Raw genomic sequence first — 18,135 nt, forward strand, 5'->3', positions numbered from 1 at the left:
GGAATTGTTAAGCTGTCTGCTGGCCCCATGGCTAGACCCACCATATCCCGAATATCCAGGGGTAGAGAATCATGATCCAAAGCCCTGGCTCTGGGTTGAGGCCCAGTGGGCCAGATGGAGGCATCCCGGGAAGAGGTGAAGGGAAAGTAAGAAAGAGAAAGAAATCAAACAAAAATAAATACTTTCTCACTCAAAAAGAGCTTTTGAACCATAATTCCAAAATATATGAAAGAACCTACTGGTGAGAAAGATAGTCTTTGAAATTAACAATCAGATCAGAAATTTTGTCAAATTTCTTCTGGAAATTCATAAAAGTGTATAAAAAGACTTTAAAATAGTTTGTTGAAATGTTCAGAGATGAGTGCACACCTTCCATTTCAAAAGGAAATTTTTAAGCTAAAATGAAATAATGTGAACAATAACCAATTGGAAATCTTTGAAAGGAAAAACATCCTAGTTGAAATCTAAAAGGCCATAAATGAGAGAAACTCTAGATTGAATACAGTCAAAGAGTAGATTAGGGAATTGGGAGAGAAAGCTGAGGAACTCATTCAAAATACAGCACAAGATAAAAAGAAACAGCAGTTAAAAATATGGAGAACAGATGAAAAGGGTTAAATATTTTAAATGTTTAAAATAGGAGTTCTAGAGAAAGAGAATTGAAAGCAATGGTAGAAAAAGCAATATTTTAAGAGAAAATTACTGAGTTTTTTTCTAGAATTGAAGAAAATCCTCAGGACTGAAAGAAATTTATACTCAGCCAAATTATTATTCCAGAGAGTATGTGGGGGGGGGGGGATTTCCACATGTAAAAAGTAAGAAATTCCTGCCCTGCACAGGCCCTTACTAAATGAACTACTACTGGATTTTTATTCTAACATGTATGTTTGTTCACACTAATATCTCTGAAATCATGACGTGTATTACAATCAATTGGCAACTTTTATTTTTAGTTTTGTTTTCCCTTAAAAAAGGGTCTAGTTTTTTGGTTTCTTTTTTTGAGGAACATTAGCCCTGAGCTAACTGCTGCCAATCCTCCTCTTTTTGCTGAGGAAGACTGGCCCTGAGCTAACATCCGTGCCCATCTTCCTCTACTTTATATGTGGGACACCTGCCACAGCATGGCTTGCCAAACAGTGCCGTGTCCACACCCAGGATCCAAACCGGGAACCCCGGGCCGCCAAAGCAGAACATGCACAGTTAACTGCTGTGCCACCGGGCGGGTCCCTGGATTTTTATTTGCTTAGTTTTCTGTGTACTTATCTTAATGTATCTTCAAACTTTCCACCAGCTGTGTAAATATTCTCTCAAGTGTATTTGCTCTCATCAGGTAACTGTTGAGTCCATCTCCTTGAAGAAGTCCGCCCTGCAGCCTTCCTCCGACTCGCTCCAGTACGAACTGGTCCCTCTAAGCCTGCGGCATCATCGTCATCTTGAATCCTCGATTCACCATCATTCTGGGGATTTCCTCCGCCGCTATCTTGTGATGAAGACGCCGTCGCCTGGTTCCTATTCTTCCTCTCTCCTGGTGTATCCCCTTGTTTTAGTGAAGCAAATTCTCCTCTTGTGTCCTAAGAGTGCACTGGAAGTAACATTTTTTTGAAACTTTGCATGTCTGAAAATATTTTTTTCTACCCTCACTTGATAGCTTGGTAGGGTTGGAATTCTAAGTTGAAAATTATTTTTTCCTCTGTATTTTGAAGGCATTTTTCCATTGCCTCCTAGCTTTCCGTGAGAAAGCTGAGAATTCAGATGCGTCCTGATCTTTGAGCCTTTGTAGAAAACTGTTCTTTTTCTCTGAAATGTTTTAGGAACACTCCTTGTCCTGTTCTGGAATTTCTCCATGGAGTACCAATGTTCATTCACTCTGCTAGACTTCTGCTGGGCTCTTTCATGCTTTATGATGGGGCCTTCATTCCAGCTCCAAGTCTCATCAAGGCAAAAGCCTCGTCTCCTGTTGCCATATCAACATTAAAATCCCATCCTGTCCCAGCTTCAGATTCTGCTCACCATACTTGCTTTGGGGTCCTTTTTGGTTTCTGGCACCTGGGAATCTCCCTTTCTTGCTTTCAGGCTGCATTTGTGATATCATCCTGTCTCATGGCTTTAAATACCATCTACACACTGACAACTTGCAAATTCTATATCCACACCAGACCTCTCCAAACCTGCATAGTCAACTGTCCCTTGACATCTCCACTTGTATGTCCAATAGAAATCTCAAACTTAAAATTCCAAACCGGAACTCCAGATAGTCCCCCTAAACCTGCTCCTCCCTCTGTCTTCCGCTTCTCGGTAAATGGCATTCTTCCAGGTGCTCAGCTGAAAACCTCAGAGTTACCCTTGACTCTTCTCTGTCCCACCCCCGCATACAATGCCATCAGCAAATCCTCTCAACTCTACCTTGAACACATATCCAGAAACCAGTGAATTCTCACCATTTCCATTGCTAACACCTGTGCCCAAACCACCGCCTCAATTATTGAAATAGCTTTCAATTCGGTAGTGTCGGACTGTCACTCTGGTGCCCGTAGGGAACTATAAGCTCCTGTATTCATGTCCTCAAGGGGTCCCTCTCCTCAAATCTGGGCTGCCCTGAACCCTACTTTAAAGAAGAGAACATGACAGAATTGACGCTTGCCAGCGATGAGCCTAAGCCTTTACAAGGCCTGGCAGCTTCCATTTGTGCACTTTTGGAAGCCCTGAGCTGCCATATAAGAAGGCTGGCTACTCTGCTGGAGAGGCCACAACAGAGGGAGAGGCTATGAGACCACCTGGAGGTGAACGGAGAAATCCAGCCAACAATAAGAACCAAGCTGTTAGACATATGACCCCGGGGTAGCTGTGGCAGCCAGCCCCCAGCTGCTTGTGAACACATGTGAGTGAAGAAGCCACATGGGGCGTTCCAGGCGCAGCAGAAATTGCTAGCTCTGCTGCGCCTTGTCCGAATTCCTGACCCACGGAACCATGAGTAACAGTAAACGTTAGGTGTTTAAGCCTCTAAGTCAGGGGGTAGTTTATTTTGCCACAATATCTAATCTAAACTCCAGTGTCTGCTTCCTCCTTCAGCGGTCGCTTCAGGCTATTCTCCACACAACCACCAAGGGATCTTTTGAAATGTAGGAGAGATCATATCACTCCTCTGCTCAGAATCCTCCAATGCTTCTCCTCTCACTCAGAGTAAAACCAGATATTTACAATGGCCTATAAGGTCCCAGGAGGTGGCCAACTGAGGCCGTGGGCCTAATCCTTGTACTGCGAGAGGAAAGAAGACTTTTACACTTTTTCTTTCTTTCTTTTTTTAAAGATTGGCCCTGAGCTAACATCTGTTGCCAATCTTCTTTTTCTTCTTCTTCTTCTTCTCTCCAAAGTCCCCCAGTACATAGTTGTATATTCTAGTTGTAAGTGCCTCTGGCTGTGCTATGTGAGACCCCACCTCAGCATGGCTTGACGAGCGGTGCCGTGTCTGCAACCGGGATCCGACCCGTGAAACCCCAGGCCAGCGAAATCGGAGCGAGTGAACTTAACCACTTGGCCATGGGGCCGGCCCCAAGGCTTTTACACTTCAAGAGGGTTGTTTAAAAATAAAAAAGAAGAGGAACAATATGCAACAGATACCATATGTGGCTTGCAAAGCTTGAAATATTTACTATCCGGCACCCTATAGAAAAAGTTTGTCAACCTCTGCCATACACAGTCTGGCCGCCTGATGACACTGGGTTCATCTCGTACCCTTGCTCGGTACCCTTGTTCGTTCCTCTTGCTCACCTAGCTCCAGGCGGACTGGCCTCCTTATCGTTCTTTGCAGTTTCTTGCAGTTGCTCTAACCAGCCAGGCAGGCTCTTGCCCTGAGGTCTTTGCTCCTGCTATTTTCTCTGCCTGGAATGTGCTTCCTCCAGGTATCTGCCCAGTTAACTCTTTCTCCTCCCTCAGGCCTTTACTCCAATGCACCTTCTCAGTGGGGCCTTATCTGACCAATGTATTTAAAATTACAATCCCCCTGCATCCACTCCCTAACTCTCTCTGCTTTATTTTTCTTTATATCACGCATCACTATCTAATATATATTTTTTACCTTTTGTTGTCATTGTTCATTTTCTACATTCTCCCACGAGAACGTAAACTCCATGTGGACAGAAACCTTTGTCTGCTTTCTTCACTGACACATTCTCAGTGCCTAGAGCTGTTCCTGGTGCATTGTGGGTGTTCAATACGGATTTCTTGAATGGCCTTATGAGTCATGAAACCCACCACATCCCTCTGTTTTCTATGCAGCACTTGTCACTAGCTGTAAATGCCATAATTAGGCATTTATCTAACTCCATGAGAGTGGGGACCACAGAACAATGCTCAACAAATAAAAGTATCCAGTGTAATGCTTATTCATTAAATAAATACACTTCCCACACATCTTTTAAAATAGTGAATGGGAAGTGAGGAGGTAGATACAAGGTAAGTCAACAACTTCTTTTCTTTTTTTAAAGATTTTGTTTTTCCTTTTTCTCCCTAAAGCCCCACAGTATATAGTTGTATATTTTCAGTTGTCGGGGCCTGCCTAGTGGCGCAGCAGTTAAGTTCCGCACATTTTGCTTCGGCGGCCTGGTGTTCACCAGTTCGGATCCCGGGTGCGGACGTGGTACCACTTGGCAAGCCATGCTGTGGCAGGCATCCCACATATAAAGTAGAGGAAGATGGGCATGGATGTTAGCTCAGGGCCAGTCTTCCTCAGCAAAAAGAGGATGATTGGCAGCAGATGTTAGCTCAGGGCTGATTTTCCTAAAAAAAAAAAAAAGAAGAATATATTTTCAGTTGTGGGTCCTTCTAGTTTCAACATGTGGGATGCTGCCTCAGCATGGCCTGATGAGCAGTGCCGTCTCCGCACCCAGGATCCAAACCAGCAAAACCCTGGGCCACTGAAGCGGAGCGTGGAACTTAACCACTCAGCCACGGTGCCAGCCCTCAACAACTTCTTCAAGATTCTTGCTCTGAATGAAAGTGGAGAGAGAGGACGGTGGCCCGAAGAGGATATAAAGTCAAGAGAGGGTTAAAAATGGAGATATGAGGAATAACCCAGATTGACACATACATTAATAGCATAGGAAAAAGAAGGGGATGAAAGAAGCAGAGTTCTTGGAGAGGTGAGAGTAACGGGATGCAGAGCAGAGGAGGAGAGGTTCGCTGGTGATGGGCAGAGATCTATCCTTCTGCTGAACAGGAGGAAAGAGCAGCCTCCAGCAGAGTTGGAGCCTCGTTAGGGGGAAGATGAGGGAGTTGCCTTCTCATGGCTTCTAGTTCCTCACTAAAGTCTGGGAGGGGAGGATATCTGCTAAAGCCAAGGGGCAGGCAGGATCTTGGAGGTCTGAGAAGAGAGGACAGATAGAGTGTGGAGAAGGACGGAGAGCTGACCAGGGAAATGTGAAAGGATAGCCAGGTAGTTATTGAGGGCCCATCCCCCGACTTGAGGTCTGTAATCACGAATTTAAACAAAAGCAGTCAGCCCAGTCAGTAATTTCTCATAAGCAGCATCCGGATGCTTGGTTGCAGGTGCAGAGAAGACAGCGTTGAGCTCAGTCTGGGCGCTTGTAGCAAAGCAGTGGTTCTCCAGGTGTGGTCTCCAGGGCTGCAGCACCAGAATCATTGAAAACGGTAAGAAATGCAAATTCTCAGGCCTCACCTCAGAGTTCCTGAATCAGAAACTCTACAGGTAGGGCCCGCGATCTGTGTTTTCACAAGCTCTTCAGATGACTCTGATGCTCGGCCCAGTCAAGTTGGAGCAGCACTGCAATAAAGGGAAAGAAGAACAAGAGAGTTGAGGACACTCATGAGAGGATAATTAAAACGGCAGACTGGAGAGTCTAAATTGGAAAAGAAGGAAAGTGAGGGCATGAGGGGGCTGATCAATAGTGACAAAGTGGTGGAGTCAATGTCTTTGAATATAATAAAGTCACCTGTAGTATGGTGTATTCATTTTCTATGCTGCCATAGCGAATTACCACAAGCTAAGTAGCTAAAGACGACACCCACGGATTATGCGCAGTCCAGAAGTCCAGGAACAGCGTGGCTCACGTGGGGCCTCTGTTCAGAGTCTCATAAAGGCTGAAATCCACGTCTCGGTGGGACCACATTCCTTTCAGGAGTTTCAAGGGATGGGTCTCCCTCCAAGCTCATTCAGGCTGGGGACAGAATTCAGTCACTCGAGGTTGCAGGGCTCAGGACCCATTTCCTTGCTGGCTGCCAGCCAGGAGCCTCTATAGCTTCTTAAAACTGCCGCACTCCTTGTCACATTGTCTCCTCCATCTTCCAACCAGCGATGGCACGCGGAGTCCTCCTTACACTTCCAATCTCTCTGACTTCCCTTCCGCCACATCTCTTCTGCTTTACTCTTTTGTTGCATCTCTCTGACTCCAGCCAGAGAAAGTCCTCTGCTTTTAAGGGCTCCTGTGATCAGACTGAGCCCACCTAGGTAATCCAGGATCATCTACCTATTTAAAGTTTGCAACCTTTTTATATCTGCAAAGTCCATTTTGCCACGTGAGAGGACATATCCACGGGTTCCTGGGATCCGAATGTGAACATCTTTGAGGACCTTTATTCTGCTACCACAGCATGGAGTGACTAGAACAAGTGAGCTGGAGCAATGGAAACGCGAGACTGCAGAGGCGGCGAAGATTCGGGTGGTAAGATGCCAGGTGAATCCGTAGTAGGGAGGAGTACAGGCAATGTCATTGGTGATTAGAAGGTCAGGTACTTGAGAGGCCTGGGTGTTGTCAGGTCATCCACCTGAATGTTGGAGCTCCTGAGAAGAATTGTGCAGTAAGGGTGGAGGGAAAGGCTGTCAGCCGGGAGCTCGTGTTCTCATCAGAAGGTGTTAGGATGACCAACCATCAGAATTACTTGGGGATGGGGCCGGCCCAGTGGTGCAGCAGTTAAGTTCACACGTTCCGCTTCGGCAGCCTGGGGTTCACCAGTTCAGATCCCTGGTGTGGACGTGGCACCGCTTGGCACTCCATGCTGTGGTAGGCGTCCCACATATAAAGTAGAGGAAGATGGGCACGGATGTTAGCTCAGGACCAGTCTTCCTCAGAAAAAGGAGGAGGATTGGCAGCAATGTTAGCTCAGGGCTAATCTTCATTACTTGGGGAACTTTATAAACAGGCCTGTTCTGGAGCTCCACTCTAGCAATCCTGAATCATAATCTTTGGGAATGTGACCCAGGCTTCTGGTGATAATCAGATTAGGAGCTACCACCGCAGGCATTGAGAAGCGACCGAAGTCTTTGGTTGGGAAGCTGGTGATCAGAACTGTACTTTAAGACAGTGGCCTTTAAACCGGGCTTTCAAGGCGTACGCAGGCGTAGACAGTTCGAGGGGATCCGTTTAGGGAAATCTTTGACTTCCATATGTGCTTTTGCCTAAAACTGATCTAAGGATGCACCTGCAGGGTATACCATCATGCCTGTTGTCCGTTCCCACCACCCTTTTCACAGTCCCCATCTCTTTACAAAAGAAAGGTGTCTCCCTCAAGCATTCTGAATCTTATCTTGTAAATTGACCCAGGACATTAAAAAAATCATCTCTCTAAACAGGTCACCTGTAGGCTTCATGTCTTCCCCTGTCTTACACATATTTCTAAGTTTGAAATATCACATTGGACATGGGATGATTTGGCACACGTTGGGACATTTCAATTAGATTTATATAGAATTGGAACAAGTAACAATGACAAGTTTTATTCCTTCTTCCATCCCCAGGCTGCTGTGAAAGAATGCATTGCTTTGGAGACAGAATCCTGTGAGAGCAAAGAGCACTTCAGTAGGAAATCCTGAGAGTGGCAGCACCTACACCATCCAGGAGCAAACTCAGGACGAGGCTCTCTGCCTCATCTGCCTTATCCAGTTTAGAACTAGAATTCAGGGAATGGCCTGGTGGCGTAGTGGTCCAGTTTGCATGCTCCACTTTGGCGGCCCGGGGTTCACAGGTTCAAATCCTGGGCATGGACCTAGCACTGCTCATCAAGGCATACTGTGGAAGTGTCCCATATGACAAATAGAAGAAGGACACAAATTTTAGCTCAGGGCCAATCTTCCTCACACACACACACACAAAAGAACTAGAATTCAGATGAGATATGTAGGGAAACACAACATGCTTATTGAAATTGAAAAATAAAGCCTGATTGGCTGATTAATTTGATAATATGCTGGTTTTGCCAATTTTCTTTATATGGCAGACATTCCCTTAAATTGAATGAGTTCAAATTTTCAGCTCCATGGTTTTGACAAATACTTAAACCTTATAATAAAGTAAAAGCATTTTATTTAAAAAAATCATATTGTCAAGGCATATTAAAATTAACATTTTTATGTTCCAAATTCTTTCTTAGTATATTGGGTTAAATAAGCTATCTCTATCTGAAAGAATAAAAGAGATAAGTGATATTAATTTGTTAAGTCTTGGGAAAGCTTTTGTTGGTGTGCTTCCCAGAAATTGAAAAATGAACAAGGCTAACTGGGGGACAAATCCCTTTGAAAGTTGGGTGGTTTCCAATTCTTTTGCTTTCAGCAAAACTGAAAATTGAGTCATCAGCTGGTAGATTATTAAAATAATTTATGATAACAGATTTCTATGTGATTTTTGGCATGTAACTCAGAGGGGGCTCACATAATTGAGAAAGTCTGCAATAACAGAACTCCTTCCAGGCTCATTTACTTATCCGTCTCCGAGTCCTCAACCAAGGCAGTAGCATCGAGGGGGGAGGGGAGGGGACCGTTGTCAGCCACACTGACACTTGCTGGCTTATCTACTTGTCCATGTTTTTATTCCATATTTTCCTTTTAAAAAAATAAGATTAACTTGCTGAAAATCTGAATCCAAATACTGAGGACTCAACTGCAGGGGCTCCGTGATACCGACTAATTTTATCACCCAGCCCCATCTACCACCAATTTTTTAAATGATAAAAATAACTCCTGCTCATTTTAAGAATTCAAATAACACCAAAGTGTAAAAAGTGAAAAGTTAGCCTCTTTGTCCCACCCAATCTCATTTCCGTAAAGCAACTGCGTTACGAAATGGGATGATTTTTATGATACCAGACCCCAACTGGGAGAGGACGCGGAGGAGCTGGAGTGGAGAGGAGTCACAAGGTGAGGGGGCCAGACTCCTGGGTCATCCTGGCCTGGATCCAGATCTTTGCTTGTCCTGAAGGTCTGAAGCAATGTGACAAATTATGCACACGAACACACTCGGGACAGGAAAGGATGAAATTGTGACACCCTTTGTATTTCCAGCTGCCTCCGGACCCAGCGCCCAGCGAACTTTGTGCATAGTCCCTGCAGGCAGACTCCCCACCAGGGTTCTGCTAACCCCAGTTCCCACTCATCTCAGTCCTTTAGGAGACTTGCATGTTTGAAAACGCTGCTAGTTAACCCAGATGCATCTCTAATTGGTACATTAGTATGTCTTCCCAGTACCCCCTCCACTGGCCAACATTCCTGCCCTGCGACTTGACTGGCCTCAGTTCACAAGGGGTGAGGTAGAAAAGGGAGGGCTGAGCAGGGTCGCAGCTTACGCAGCTGCCCTACATGGCTGTTGGGGAAGATTTGGGGTTCTGATCCCATATTTGTGTCTTCCTTGACCCAAGGCAAACCCAGAGTCCTGAGCAGCGAAAGAGCAAGTGTATTTGCCAGAGGAACACCAGCCAATTCACTTCCCTCTTCTTCCACTTTTCCCACCTCTGAGATGTTTGGCAGCTCTGACAACGCAATGGTCACCCTATGAAACTGAGACAAATGCTCCAGTCAAAGAATACACCCCCTCTTCCATCTACTTGGACATTTCACCTTTTAACTCAGGAAGGCTCTGACTGGACACAGCACTGATACTCCCAGCATCTTCCATATTGTAGATGTGGAGAAAGCATCTGATGAATGACTGAGAGAATGAATGAATGAACAAGTAACTATATGGTTTCTCTAACTTCCAGTTTTTAACGCTGTCACTTTTCTAACATGCTTCCACTCCCTGCCTTGGTTCAGGTCCTCATAATTTTTTACCTGGACCCTTCACTGAGCCCAGAAGAAGTCTCAGCCTTATACCTATAACTGCTCTTGGCATCTTCCATCACTCCCATGTTTCAGCTTCACCATCACAATCTGCCTCGTGACCACCATCAGGCTCATCTCATTACACTCTGCATTTAATCATTCATTCATTCAACAAACATGTAGTGACATCTGCCATGTGCCAGGCACTGTTCTGGGCATTTGGGACCCACCAGTAAACAGAAAGGACAAAACAAAGATTCCTGCTCTGGAAGAACTCACATTCAAACAAATACATTATATTATATGCCATAAGGTAAAAAGCCATATAAAAAAAAGCAAGGGAGAGGAGGGGGAGGACGATCCGAGTGAGGCTGAAAGGGGTTGCATATTAAGTAGGGTGGTCAGGAGCAGGTTCACGGAGAGAGAGAGACTTGAGCAAAATCTTAAGAAGGCAAGGGAATAAGACAAGGGGCATAGCTGAGAGAAGGGCATTCCAAGTAGAGAGAACAGAGGGGGCCACGTTTGGCATGTTTGGGGAACAACAAGGAGACCCATGTTGCTGGAGCAAAGTGAAGGACAAAGAGCAGAGCAGGAGAGGGAGGTGTACCCCTCTGGGTCACATCACACAGGGCCTGGCAGGTTACCATGAGGTCTTTGTCTTTCGCTCTGAGTGAACGGCAAGCTGTCGGAGGGCTTTGTGCAGAGGGGGGACTGGCTCTGACATGTTTTAAAGGAATCCCTCGGGCTCCTGTGTTGCGAATAGACTAGTGGGGGTCGGGTGGGGGCGGGAGTAGGAGCAGAGGAAATTGAGGAGGCGATTGCAGTAACCCAGGCAAGTAACTAATAGTGTCTGAGCAGGAAGGTGGCCGTGGAGGTGGTGGGAAGTGTCTAGATTGGATTCTGGATTTACTGTGGAGGCAGCGCCGACAGGATTTCCTGACAGACTGGATGTGGGAGGTGAGAGAAAAAGTGAAGTGTGACTCCCAGGTTTTAGTCTAAGCAAGGCAAGAATGCCCTCTTGTCAACTGAGGCGGGGAGGCTGTGGGTGGATGGGTTCAGGGTAAGGTCAGAGGTCTGGATTTGGACACGTTGAGCTTGGGTTGTCTTTCCGACATCCAAGTGGAGATGTCAAGTGGACAGCCGGGTAGACGACTGGGGAGAGAGGTCTGGGTGGATCCCATGCTTTAATATGTATTCACGAACATCTCCAGAATTAGCTCTGACTTCCCCGCTAAGCTGCAACCTCATATTCAGCTGCCGCCTAGGTGACTTATTCGCTTAGCTTCTAACAGACATCTCACAGTTAGCATGTCCAAAACTAAAGTCCTAATTCCCTGTCTCCCCCTAGAAAATACAAACAAAAGAACAAACAACCCAACTCAATGGCAATTCCATTCTTCCTAAACCTTTAAGTCATCTTTACTCTTCTTTTCAAACTTCACCTTCAAACCACCAACAATCCTGTTGGGTCCACCCCCAGGCTGCGCTTACCTCCTTCACCACTGCACCCTGGTCCAAAGGACCACATCATCTCTCGCCTGGATTATTGTAACAACCTCTGAATTCTGACAGCCTGTTCGCCACACCACCAAACTGAGTCTTTTAAAAGGTAAGTCAGAGCATGTCATTCCTCTGCTCAAAACCCTCTAATGGCTCCTGATGTCAGAGTAAAAGTCTATAGGCCCCACACAAGGTGGCCTCCCACCACATACAACCCATCTCTCTACTCGCGTCCCTTTCCCTTCTCCCCACTCATTTCACTCCTGTCATACTGGCCTCCTCCCACGTGCCAAGCATACTGCTGCCTCAGGGCCTTTGCACGGTGTCTCCTCTGCCTAGAAAGCTCTTTCCTCAGATTTGCAAAAATGCCGATCCTTCACTCCTTCATGTCTCTGCTCAAATGTCCCCTTATGAAAAAGTGTTCCCTGACTGCTCTACAAAAAGCGTACACGCAATCTTTCAGGCCTTGTTCCATTTCTCTCTGTTGCACCTACCATTACCTGATTTTATAATATATATTTTGTAATATATATACAGAATGCTTGGACCAGTGCCTGGCATACAGTAGACATTCATTCAATATTTGCTGGATGAATGAATGAATGAAGCATGGCTTCTCTGGAACTTGAAGTTAGTTTCCTCATGACACCAGAAATTGGCAAGAGAAAAAAGACCTCAGCGTGAACTCTCTGAACACAAGTTCATGGCATAACACCACCACCACCACACCCCCCATAGCCTGAAACCCATGCAAATGCACAACAAAGGGAAATAGTGAAGTGTGCCTGTGCGGGGGGGGGAAAAGTATGCAGCCATTAAAAACACTAATTATGAAGACAGTAAAATGTTTACAGTATGTTAAGGCAAAGTAGTAGATTGTAAAACAGAACAGTTCTTAAAACATAATTACTGTACTGCTCCATTCACAGCAATGCAAATGTGTCCACACAGGGAAGCTGATATTAAAAACAAAATTAGTTACCGTGTTAGGCTTATTGGTGGGATTATGGGTGGTCTTGTAATCTTTTTTTCACAATTAAAAAAAAAATCTCGTATTCTTTTCTCCTTAAAAGGAACACGTTTTAACTCCCTGGGCACATTGGCTGAGGAAAATCCCAGCCCAGTGGGATTTTCAGTTATATTTATGGCTAAATGTCAGCACGCAAGTTCCCCAGAGACTCCCGTGCGGTGGCCCAGGGGTCCTGGGCCAGGCCTGTGCAGAGGGCTCCCCCAGGGGCTGAAACCCAGTGGTCAGTGAGGCATAGAGTATTTGCATGACTAACGCAGGGAAAAACCTAGCAGAGAGTTATTTCTATTTAAGCTCAGAGAAATGCAGAAGTAAATCTACTTGAATCTAACTTGGCTTTAAAACGAAACCGCCCGTGCCCCTGGAGTTTTTGGGAGGGGGGTGGGGGCTTCTGTAAGGAGGAGGAGAAGTCCAGCTCTAGGGACCCTCACCCGAGAACCAGACTCTAACATGGGGGTCCAGATTCGGGGGCCTCAGGGGGCCTGAGTGTTCATGCAAAGGGTTCTGAATCCATAAACCCACTGAGCCTTCCCTTTAGACCAGCATTTCTTAACCAAACTAAGGTTATGAACTCTGGTAATCAGAAAAGCTACAGAACTTCTTCCCAGAAAAAAGCACATTAGCCCAAAAAAACTTGAAACAATTTCAGAGTTTTCACGGACGCCCTAAATCCTAGACAATCCTAACTGTCCCTGTACCCCCAGAATAAATCCGCTGTCTTACAATGTGCGAAACGGGAACGCTATTTTTCAAGTCCGTTGATAGGATTGTGATGAATAAATGTAAATTCACTTAGAAGAAATACTGAATTCAGAGACTTTTTGTTGTTGCTATGCATGTTCTGCAGAGAGACAGTACACGCCTGTGCAGGTCCAGGGGCTTGTGAAAAGGGGTCTCCCATCCCAGGGGTCCCCTCTCCCTGCAGCAAGGCTGTCTCCCAAGCGCCTCCTCCAGGCCCGGGCGCAGGAGGGCGCAGGGCTCCGGGCCGCCACGGCGGAGCCGACCGTGGCTTTGGGGGTTTTTCACGGAAATGCTGCAGTCGCTGGTGGGCTCACGTGTGTAGAAGTTTCATTCTCTAGTTATGACCGGGTTTTCCGGATTTCGATGGTCAGCCGGTGTCTAAAGAGTTACCAGCGTGGGCAGGAGTGCGAGACGCTGCCATTGGGGTCGCTCCGGGTGACCGCCCCGGAGCTGAGCCCCGAGGGGCCCGGGTGTGGGTGGCCGGCACTCGCGGCACCCGCGGCGTGTCCTGCCCGCGAGCTCCCTCGCCTGGGCGCGCGGTGGCTGCGGCTCGGCCGAGCGGGGCCCAAGGCCGTCTGGCTCCGGGACACCCTCCTCCCGGCGACTCGCGGCTTAGTGGGGAGATGGCGAGGAGCGTGGCGCACAGCCGGCCCAAGCCCCGCCAGCTCCAGGACGACCCCTCCTCCCGGCTCTCCGTTCACTCCTCGAGATGCTTAGACCCGATTTCGACTTTGGCAACCAAACCGGGCAGGTTCTAAGGCGCCCCGGGCTGCTCGGTACGTGGGACTCATCTGACAATAGGATCTGGCACACGGTAGGCAGTGTGCATCAGCTGAATAAATAAAATATTTTCTTTTTCCTGTTTGAATCGTGTCTGCTTCAACCACGCTTGCAACAGTGGAGCGGGCACGGCCGGTAATGTGCTGAGAAGGATGGCGGAAGGAGGGGAAGTGGAGAGAAACAGGCGGCCCCGCGAGCAGCTGGAAAGCCAGCGGCCAGAGCAGCGCCTCGCTGCGGCGGAATTCCACGCGGACCGTCACCGCGGGCCCTGGGCCCTGGGGTCGGGTAGAAAGATGAAAAAGGGAGAGGCTGGAGGGGACAATCCCCACCTGACGGCTGGGTACAGGCCCGGCTCTACTGGGTACTAGAGACGTAGGATGCTAGAAGCTCAAGGCCCCGGGAGACCTGGACAGAAGGAAGCCGGTCAAAGAGGCCCCAAATCCTCCCGCAGCGACACAGCGACACTTCTACTCGGGCTGAGAGGGCAGATACCAGGGGGCGAGCGCCCCCACGGCGCTGCCCCAGGCTCCACGTCCTGGGAACAAAGGCCGCCTGCAGGGGGCGAAATGGTCATTTCCTGCTGGGCTGGAGCTGAACCCCGGCCAAAAATAGAAGCTGAAATCAACTGAAAGGAATGAGACTGAATAAAGATGAGTGTTTATACATAATCCTGATGGGACACGTAGTAAAGCAGTATTCCCAAACACGGCAGTAAGGAAGGATTGCTTAGTAAGGAACGCTAGGATAAATGAATGAACATTTGGAGGAAAAAATGTAAGTTCCACAGTAGACATCAAAATAAACTCCAAGCAGATTAAAATGCTAAATAGATTTTTTTAAAGTCATAGAAAGGCTATATTAAATAGGATAAAACAGTTATATTTATGGCTAAATGTCAGCATTCTCAAAGGTTTGAAACAATAGAACAAACTGCAAAGGAAGACTAACATTCTAGAATATAAACACTTGGGGCCAGCCTCATGGCCTAGTGGTTAAGTTCAGCGGCATCCGTAGTGGCAGCCCGGGATCCCTTCCCAGGGGCGGACCTACACCACTCCGCGGAGGCCATGCTGTGGGAGCGACCCTGGGTGACCTACATACAAAATAGAGGAATATTGACGCAGATGTTAGCTCAGGGCAAATCTTCCTCAGCAAAAAAAGCAAAAACAAACCAAAAAAACAAGAATATAAAAACGGGGCAGGATTTTAAAAAGACAAAATCTTAGGGAAAATGTTTGCACCAAATAAACAGAAAATACCTCAAATGTATAAAAGCTTGATTAAATATATAAAAACAATCAAGGGGGCCGGCCCCATGGCGAGTGGTTAAGTTCACCTGCTCTGCTTTGGCAGCCCAGGGTTTCGCTGGTTCGGGTCCTGGGTGAGGACATGGCACCGCTCATCGAGCCGTACTGAGGCGATGTCCCACATAGCACAACCAGAAGGACCTACAACTAGAATATACAACTGTGTACTGGGGGGCTTTGGGGAGGAAAAAAAAAAAGATTAGGAACAGTTGTTAGCTCAGGTGCCAATCTTTAAAAAAAAAACAATCAAGATAGCAATAACTAAGTAGACAAAGAAGTTAAGTATATAATTCACAAGGAGAAATAAAATTAGTAGACAGTGCATGGGAAAATGATCATTGTCCTTGATAATCAAAAATTTTAAACTTGAAACTACCTTGACATAGCACCTTACATCTGTTAAAGTAGCAAAAATGTTTTAAAATTGTAATGCATAATTGTTAGCAAAGTAGTAAAATAATAGAGCCATCACAGCTTCATACTCTTCTTGTGCACAGCAATATGGTGATCATGCATTCAGTTTATAGCTATCGAGGAGTTCATTGTAAGGGAGGGGAGCAGGTAATAAACAGACAGATACACACAGTGTAAGGTGGTAATAGTGCTAAGAGGAAAATAGAGTAGCCAGTGATAAGATGTGTTATTTGAATTTGGTTATGGTAGGCCTTTCTGATAAGATCACATCTAGGGGCTGGCCCTGTGGCCGAGAGGTTAAGTTCTCACGCTCTGTTTTGGTGGCCCAGGGTTTTGCAGGTTCGGATCCTGGGCGCAGACATGGCACGGCTCATCAGGCCATGCTGAGGTGGCATCCTGCATAGCAGAGACAGGGGCACTCACAACCAGAATATACAACTGTGTACTGGGGGGCTTTGGGGAGAAGAAGAAAAAAAAAAGATTGACAACAGATGTTAGCTCAGGTGCCAATCTTTAAAAAAAAAGATCGCGTCTGGACAGACGGACATAAACTAAGAGAAGGAGCAAATCTTGTTCATATCTATGGGAAATGTGCTCCAAGTTAGAACAAAGAGCACAGTGACCCTAAGACAAGAATGTGTGGCTAGTGGAGCACCATTTGATTCCTTTTTAACCACGTGTTACGAATATTTTAAAATTCGATTTACTTTGTGTACATATTAAGATGACGAATCCGTTAATCTGAAGTGATACAGGCAAATATCTGTTATTTTATCTTCACTAAACTGACAAAACCTTAGCCTCAATGGAAGGTGACATTGTGGAAAGATTGCTTCAGCACGCTCTCCTCACAGCCGCAGTCGGCCGGACATAAAATGCTACTTCTTCATTGTCAGTGCACTCAGGCCTTTTCTAAATAAAGGATCTAAAGATATGAATGAAAGTACTGCCACGGCTCTTCAAAGTAAAAGTAAAAAAGGGAGTTTGTTTTGTTTTTTTTAAATTAAAGTACAGTTGACATAAAATGTTGTCTGTGTGTGTGTGAGGAAGATTGGCCCTGAACTAACATCTGTGGCCCATCTTCCTCTTTTTACTTGAGGAAGATTGTCATTGAGCTAACATCTGCGTCAATCGTTCTCTATTATAGGTAGGTCGCAAGCCACAGGCGTGGCTTGTCAAGCAGTGCTATGTCTGTGCCTGGGATCTGAACCCGTGAACCCCAAGGCGCCAAAGTGAGGCGCACGAACTTAACCTCTACGCCACTGGCTGGACCCCAAAATGTTATTTTTTAGTGGGTGTATCCAGTTTTGTGGGTTTAAATACCAATACTATCCTAATGGTTCTCAAACAGATCTCTAACTCACACCTCTGCCCTGAACTCCAGCCTCAAACATGTCTGTCCACTTGACCTCTCAGAATGGATGTCAAATTTGAATGTCCAAAACTGACCACCTGTTCTCCACCCCTCCTCCCCCAAACACCCCCCCCCCCACACACACACACAAAGTGTTTTCTCTCACAGTCTGCATCTCACTTAATAGCAAGTCAATTCTTTCGTTTGCTCAGGCCAAAAACTGGGAGTCATCCTTGACTCCTCTTTCCGTTAAAATCTGAGCCAGGCCGTGTCAGTCCTCTCCTTACCTTACCCTACTCTTGTCTCCCCATCTATTAGCTGTAAAAGCTGAAGTGCTCACTGTGCCCGACAGCCCCCATCACGTCTCTGGCCTTTTCTCCTGCTCCTTCCCCTCCATCACTCCCCTGGGTCAGACTGGCCTCCTTGCTGCTCCTCAAACACCTCAGGCACATGCCCACCTCGGCCAGGAGTGCTTGTCCCTTCCCTACTCACGGGTGGTCCATGCCTCACTTCCCTCAGATCTTTATTCAAAAGCCAACTTTCTCAGTGAGGCAATTACACAAAAACTCCTTGTGTTGGATTTTCCACTTTATCACTATCTAAAGATATGTATATTTCTTTATCTCGCTTGTTTATTTTGTTGATTGTCTCTATCTCCCCACTAGAATGTAAGCCTCTGAGGGCAGGGGCTGTTGTCCATTTGATTCGCTGTCGTATCCGGATGCCCAGAACAGTGCCTGCCAATGGAGGCCCTCGATAAATCCTCACTGAGTAAATGAGAGGCGGAAAGGAAAACAGATAATAACAATGCGGTAAAGATCAGAGACAGGAGGAAACATTGTCATTAACACAAACCTAACGTAGGGCGATTACTAAGAATACAGGTTGATAGTGCAAAAAGTCTACAAACTAGAAATAAGTGTCGGGAGGGGAGGGGACGGGAGGGGGACAGAAGAGAATAGAGAGG

At 46.4% G+C, this 18,135-nt stretch overlaps 1 long non-coding RNA gene across 1 annotated transcript; it reads left to right on the forward strand.

The window, feature by feature from the left end:
- The first annotated feature begins 5,338 nt into the window (after positions 1-5,338).
- Positions 5,339-8,154, forward strand: LOC124251801 (uncharacterized). Its single transcript, XR_006891856.1, has 3 exons — positions 5,339-5,646; positions 6,519-6,677; positions 7,751-8,154. It is a non-coding gene; the product is annotated as an uncharacterized LOC124251801 (long non-coding RNA).
- Positions 8,155-18,135: the final 9,981 nt, after the last annotated feature.

Source organism: Equus quagga, chromosome 14, assembly GCF_021613505.1.
Source record: "Equus quagga isolate Etosha38 chromosome 14, UCLA_HA_Equagga_1.0, whole genome shotgun sequence".
NCBI classification, from domain to species: domain Eukaryota; kingdom Metazoa; phylum Chordata; class Mammalia; order Perissodactyla; family Equidae; genus Equus; species Equus quagga.